Genomic DNA, 8124 nt, shown 5'->3' with positions numbered 1-8124 from the left:
AGGGAGAAAAAGAAAGAAGAAAAGGAAAAGAGGGGAAAAAAAGCCTCATTATATAAATGTTATTCCTGTATGTCCACTTAGGCGTTGATCAGTTAATACCAATTTGCATCGGGTGTTGGGCAGGTGGGAGGAGGGAGAAGGGGATGGGTATATACATACATAGTGAGTGAGATGCGTACCATCTGGGGGATGGTCACGCTTGAAGCTCTGATCGAGGGGGGAGGAGGAGCATGGGCAATATATGTAACCTTAACATTTGTACCCCCACAATATGCTGACATAAAAATAAAAAGCCTCACTGAAAAAAAAATAGAACACTATAGGAAAACTAAAAAAAAAAATTCATTTTAGTGATAACCAAGTTCTAACAAAATGCATCCATGCCTCACACTCGATGTCTAGACAGACTGTTCCTTAGTTGGAACAAACTCCTGGGCGTACATCAGAGCTCCTGGCAAGAACCTACCAGTGATCCCTCGCCAGTATGCCTTATCCTGCCTGGTGAACTCTTTTCCTACCTCCATATAACACAATGTGAGGTCACATGTGTTCTTTGTTTTTGTTTTTCTTTCTAATATGACATTTTTTCAGTAGAAAAACATTTAAGTAAAACGCCTTAACCTTCCTAAATTAATTAATGTGGGATCTAGAAAGACAAACTCATTTTCTTCTTTACTCAATTTCTTTAGTAAAATATGAGCACAAACAGCAGCCCATAGACCTATGCAAGGCCCCTGAGAGAACAAAATGATAGATTTTCTAACTAATATCTTCCTAAATCCTGCCCCCACACCTTACCATAAAAATAGACACAGATTATCTACAAATTCCAAAGCATATACTAACTCAGTCTGTTTTCCTATTTTTTCTATCTCCACAACTGCTGTCATAGCTCACATGACAACTCCTCTCTCTGAGATCATCATTTGGCTTTCTAATTATCTTCTGCCTTTTTCTTTTACCTCCTTATCATCATTGAACAGTCATATTGCTTTCTTTTAAAGGCAAATCGAACCTTCCCTTCCTGGTTAAAACCCTCCAAAGGTTTCCCAATGCACTCAGAATAAAATTCAAACTCCTTAACCTAATTGGAAGAGGAGGTTACAGTACTCCAAAAAGAGCTGGAAGAGAACCAACTACTACAAAAGGAGACTATATTACTGATCACCTTTGTTCTTGAAATCTATTTTGGATAAAATGAAGTTTTTGAGCCCAGAAAACAAATCCTATTTTTAAGTGATATTTTCTAGAACCATAAAAATGTCTGTGCTTTTCTCCCCTTTGCTATTCCAGACTTAATCCAGTTCTTGTTTGACTGCTCTAGATTCAACTCTGCTCAAAGATACAAATGAAAAGGCCCTTTTTTACACTTGATCTTGGAAGATTGTTGAAAAAATGTTACACAGTTCTAAGTCCAGAATAATGAGAGGGTGTTAATTTGCAAGAGACTCTACCTCGACAAAGAATAGAGAAGACTGCATATCTGAGACAGAATCAGGGTTTTGTGCTCTAACTGCCATCCATGTTTTTAATGCAAATATTAAGAGTTTAATGAAGAGGGAACTACAGAGGGAAGCGTTTTCTTATTTGGGGGAATACCAAAATCACTGGCTGAAGTTAGAGGTATGGGAGAAACTGCAATCAGAGAGTCAGGAGAAAAAAAGAATCATGAGAGCTCTTTGTTGATCAACTTTTAGCTCTGAGACAAGTGTGATGAACTTAAGCTCAGTGGGTATTTCCCTACCAGTTAAAATAAGAAGGCATAGGAGACCTCAGGAAAAGAGTTCAGGCTGTTTCACCTTTCTTACTAGCATGTGACTAGAGACTCTGAGACCAAATATCTCTCAATAACTTCCTTGAAAACCCTGTATCTCTGGGTCCATATGTCCCCAGTTCTTCAGGATCAGCCTCTGGGAAAGTGAGCATTCATCCTGGGGATCCATAGTTTTCTCTGCCCACTGCAGAGAAACCACCTCCTCCTATCCTCTTCTCCTTACCTGTTCTCATGTATGAGAATAACCTGTAGCTTTTGGAAACTAGACATGCCCTGGCCACTCCCTCAAAGATTATGATTTGTAACTGGCATGGGTCCCAGAATTTAAGAAAAATGAAAAAACAACTCCCCGTACCATTCTGATGATCACTCCCAGCTGAACCTCAACCCAGCAGAACCAGAGGAACCACGCAAGACTGTACCTACCTTAGCTGGTAGAGCCATTGCCACGTCTTGAGATCCTGCAGGCTCTGCTGCCCCCTGGTGGTAACCATGAAACGTACCCTACCCCCTTTCTAGACCTAGTTCCCCAATAAAATCAAAGAAATATCAGCTGAGAACCAACTGTGTCAAAAGTACCGTGCAGGGAGCTGTGACACAATGCCATGCGACATATTTCTTCATCCATATTTTAAAATTCAAGAAAAATATTCATCCTCCTTGAAACGGCTCCAAATACCTAACGCAACACTTACGTACGAAACTGCCACTACAATTTTGATCAGAAATGCAGAGTAAGCAAACATTAGTCTGTGCTAATAGAAGTTTAAAACTAAAGCTGTACAATCAATAATAAATATAGTTTAAATAAAATGGATTCTTTTCTTATAAATTATAGTATTGTTTCCTCTTTTCAAAACATATTCTATTTAATTCCTTAAATAAAAGTCTTTTTTGGTGCTCTGACCAACCAAAAATAGGTACCTTAGAGTCTGAAACTACACTAAAAAGAATGAAGGATGGGCCCTCTTTTAGATATTAAATCTTTTCATCAACCATTTCTAGTTGTTAATCAAAATGTTCACAAAAAATGAGTTATAAGTGAATTTCAGAGGTTTTTTTTTTCCTGAGCATCCCTGAAAATTGCCCCTAAATTGCTACTGTCTACTTCTGAAATTGGAAGAATATGGCATATTTTCCAACTTATCTAATATTTCTTTTCCTTTGAGTCTGCTAAAGAATTTTTTTTTGTCATCATGTGTTTCATTTAAAGAAGTATTTACTAATAAGATCATTTTCACTTTGTGGGAAGACATCTGTTTCCAATTCAATTTCTGGAAGCAAAGCAGAATTCTGAGCAATTCACAACTATTTGACAGTTTTCCATCTTTGTTTCCACTGGTAGAAACAGCCTTCTTAAATGTTTGACTGTTCCAAATGAATTAATAATATATCTAATTTATGTTCATGTCTAATCTAATGTTCCCAAACTGGGATAATTTCTACTCAAAGACTTCCCTATAGCTGTTTTGCAGTACAAGGTGTTCGCTATGTTATTTTTTTTTATGTGACTTCCTATCATTATAAACATAGAAACCACATTTTAATGTATCTAAATCTGTCTTTGATACTTATCTGTCCTTTGATGCTCATAAATTAAATATGCATTCAGGGACATGTGGGTGTTTTTTCACTGTAATAAACTATAGCGAGAGCTGAGGAGTTATGAGATATAACCTTGAGCTACAAGGGGGTAATTCTGAAATACGAATGTATCTGAGATGCTGGAAAATTTAACTTATTTATTGCCTGTCTTGAAAGTACTAAAAGTTTCAGAGAATTTTAAAACTGCCCTACATATGTCTTAGAAAACTTAAGATCGGTGACTGCTAAGAGTTAAAATGTCTAGAACGTGTACAACATATAAAGACACTACGAATAAAGTCTTAGAGTTGGAAGCCAATAAACAAGACTGGCACTGCCACAGAGAAACAAAGAGCAGCTGGGTGCTCATCAGTTAATTCCAGTTTAATAGTGAGTACATATGGCGTTTTTTTTTCCATTCTTGTTGTAATGGTCTACAGTTCCATCTAAATTGTTGCAAAAAGCCTTAATCCATCCTTATTCATGGCTGCATAGTATTCCACGGTATACATATACCATATTTTGTTAATCCATTCATGTATTGATGAGCACTTAGGTTGACACCACATCTTTGCAAATTGTGAATCATGCTGCAATAAACATTCAAGTGCAGGTGTCTTTTTGATAAAAATTACTTCGTTTCCTTTGCACCGAGGGAAGTAAAACTCAGTGGAAATCAACTGGTGGGAGAGGAGAAAGGTATGGGCGAAAACCTACCTAACAGGTACAATGAACACTATCTGGGTGATGGGCACACTTATAACCCTGACTCAAGCATAACAAAAGTGATCCATGTAACCACAAACATTTGTATCCTTGTTATATTTTGAAATAATAAAAAATATTTTTAAAAAACCACTCAACCGAGGCCCTGAAACTTTCCTATAATTCCATAATTTTTAGCTTTTTTGAAATGCAACAAACTTAATAAAGTCATCTATGCTTGATTAAGAAAAAAAGGTAGCTGGGCTTCTAGGGCTTCCGGCTCCTTTGAGGTCAGTGCAAGCCAAGGATCAAATTCCCCCAGGCACCAGATGGATTAACCTTTGTGTTTATTTTTTGAATCTCAACATAAGTGTATTTGTGAAAATTTCTCTTTGCTTAATGAATGACTTTATAGCTCTTTCTGCCTAGAATACTCTACCACCTGATCGTCATTCCTGACCCACTATGAGCCCCTGTTCCAGCTCATACCTGATAAATCCCTAATCGTTTCTAAGACTCAGCTGGGACACACATCGCCTATGAATTGTTTGTTCACCTGAGCCCAATTGTCAATGATTGAATTTTGTATAACTTGGTTAGACTGGACTAGAAAAGGGTAACTGTTCACTTTTCCATCACCCTCAATTGGTAGCACAGACGTTGTTTAATTTTTAAATCCTCAGAACCACCAATTGTGCCTGCCACATAATCAGTGCTAAAAAAATTATTAGTTGAATGAATATAGATAGCAACACCATAAAGACAAAGTCAATTTCCTCTGCACATAAAATTAAAGATTATTTCTATGAAGTCTGTGCATTGTTGCAATAAAGAAATATGCCTCTTATTTGCTTTTACAAGTTTAATTTTGGGAACAATTTCATTTATGCAAATATTTGCCTCTATTGTCAAACTCTAGCTGAAACAATTTTTGTTATCTGTGTTTGATACACAAAACTTGTAACTTCTGGTAGCAAAGTTAATTAAATAGAGTTGAGTAATCTTTTTTTTTTTTAATTTGTAACAGGTTCAACTCTGATTAATAGGTTTGGGCCTATTGTTTTTATTAAACTTAATTCTCAGAACTTATCTCCTTAAATACAATGCTTTATATACAGTAAATGTTCAAGTGTTAATTAAGTATTTAAGTTTAAGGTAATAGAAAAGAACAAGTTGGGTAAATTAGTTCCTTGCTACCTTATCTACACGAAATTTTGCCCTACTCCACTGATTCTTTATTAGATAAAATTCCTCAGTAACAAATCTTGTAAATTCTGTCATATTATCTATCTTTAAGGTTCCTGGAAGACAGAGTATTGGAATCTAACATTCAAGTCTTGCATGTCTGCCTACAGGCTCACATTTATCAAAAGGAGTAACGACATGAAGTACCTTAAAATAAACTCCACTACAGCACAGGTTTTAAAATCTGACTATTCTACACATGATCCTGATTCTCACATTGCTTCCCTCTTCTGGAAATTCAAGAGGCCAACATCAAGATCAGGTGAAGAAAGTGCAAATTACGACAGGAGGAGCTAAAGGGGGCTCATAGAATATTCATCAGAGGGCCATTCAGCTTTTATGATTAGAAAAACATTTACCTTCTCTAACAATGAAGATTACATGGGACCATTATGTGATCTGTCGATCAAACTCAAGTTCACTGTTTCCACCTTGTATAGCTGGCTGGAATTGGAATGGCCATTGTCTGTGTTTCATGAGCTGCCACCTACCACTCGCTGTGACTTAATACTTCTCTGTGCTTGATGAAACAGAGTCTCTTTCTTGGATTTCAGAAATTTGGAATAGAAAAACACAGGGACTAAGAGTCCCTTGCACAGAGCTATATTCAAAGCTCTACCTCAGAGAGACCAGTCCACCTATCACCACTGCTGGTTGTTCTGGCTCTATCTGTGCTCCTGCTCAACCTCTGTGGAAAGTAATCTGGAGATACCTCAAAGAACTAAAAGTAGAACTACCATTTGATCCAGCAATCCTGTTACTGGGCATCTACCCAAAAGAAAAAAAGACATTCTATAAAAAAGACATCTGCACTGGAATGTTTATAGCAGCACAATTCACAATTGCAAAGATGTGGAAACAACCCAAGTGCCAATCAATACATGAGTGGATTAATAAACTGTGGTATGGAGTACTTACTCAGCCATAAAAAAATGGGGAACTACCTCTTGCACTATCCTGGATGGAACTGGAGCCCATTCTTCTAAGTGAAGTATCACAGAAATGGAAAAACAAATACCACATGTACTTACCATTATATTGGTACTAATTGATCAACACTTATGTGCATATATGGAAGTAACATTCATCGGGTGTCAGGCAGGTGGGAGGGGGAGGAGGGGGTGGGTAACCACACACCTATGAATGCAGTGTGTGCTGTCTGGGGGAGGGACACACTTGTAGCTCTGACTCGGGCAATGCAAAGGCAATTTATGCAACCAAAGCATTTGTACCCCTGTAATATTTTGAAATTAAAAAAAAGTATCTATTTTTTACCAAAAGTTAAAATGAAATTCAGGGCCTTGTTATTAAAAGAAATTTAGTATGTAAGAATTAAATATATATTTATTCTGAGAATAATTATTCTGAGAATGGTTGTGATGATGGGGATGGGTTCATGCTGCAATCCTGAGTTGAATTGCTATTATTAATATAATTAGACTACAATTTGGTCTATAGAGGACTGAAATCCTGTTTCGACTGCAAGTGTATCTCAAATATGATATATGGCTAAAAAATCGGACAATGTAGCCAGCCATTCCTACCAACTTAGTTGGTCGCTTATTTTGTGTTTGGTTTTATTTTTCTGTTTAGCTCTTTTCCCTTGTTTTTGAAATGATTTCTTAGAGTCAGTCCCAACTTCTTTGGTTTCTTTCTATTTACTAGGCAGTACTTATGTATTCAAAATTAAATATATTTGCATATATATATTTATCTACATATATAATTGACATATATATACATATATATATATATATATAGAGAGAGAGAGAGAGAGAGAGACAGAGAGAGATCTATAAACTGTGTAGCAACTTCTGAACTAATTTAAGAACTGGAACATCACCAATACTGTGTAAACTACCTGACCCAAAGAAAAATACCTTCCAAAGATGTGCATTTCATTCTGGGTTTTTTTGTTTGTTGTTTGTTTTACCACAATGAATCCCTAACACATTCCTTTTGTTTGATTTAAGCCTCTTAAAAATGGTATTACACTTTACATAGTCTAAGTAAAATTGTACCATACAAGCTAAACAGGCAAGGGAGACTTCATTCAGCACTACTGCAACAAAGACTACAGTATGGAACAAAGAGTGAACTATGTTGAAACAAAAGGAAGAAGAGTTTTTCAACACTGTTTTCCACAGAACTAGTGGAAAAGTGAAGGAGAGATTAGTGAATGCAATTAGGCCATCTGTGTTTGCTGATTAGTCTAAACTGGGGGAGAGTAAAGGTTAGGCTCCTACCCTCCCAAAAAGACCTAAGAGATAAGGACCCTGTTTTGCTTGACATTACATTTCAAAGGATGACTCCCCAGGTCTTTGAGAAAGACTTTCATTGCTGGGTTGTAAAACCGACAAGAGGCTGAAAGATTTACATCTCAAAGAGGAAGAGAAAGAATTTACAATTGCAAGTTTTCTAAAATAAATGCCCTAAGGAAAGGGAAGCCAGGGGCGTAGAGTCAGGAACAAACCTTTCTAAAGTTTAGTCAAGCTGAAAGAAAATGTTAAGGTGATCTTGCTCAAAATATACTTCCAAGTTGCTTGTTTTCTTAATGTTACATTTCAAAGATTTACCCATATGAGTGTAGCTGCTGTTTATTCATATTCACTCCAGTACAATATCTCATTATATTAATATATCACATTTTAAAATCTATTTTTTTGTAGATGAATATTTGGATTGCTTCCATTTTTTTTTTCTGGCTCTATGGACAGGGTAATTTCATTCATTTGCTGGGGCTGCCATAACAAAATACTACACAATGGGTAGCTTAAACAACTGTGGTAGTATTAAGAGGTGGAGCCTTTGAGGGA

The sequence above is a fragment of the Microcebus murinus genome, chromosome 13, assembly GCF_040939455.1.
Source record: "Microcebus murinus isolate Inina chromosome 13, M.murinus_Inina_mat1.0, whole genome shotgun sequence".
NCBI classification, from domain to species: Eukaryota; Metazoa; Chordata; class Mammalia; order Primates; family Cheirogaleidae; genus Microcebus; species Microcebus murinus.
This window is presented reverse-complemented; position numbering follows the sequence as displayed.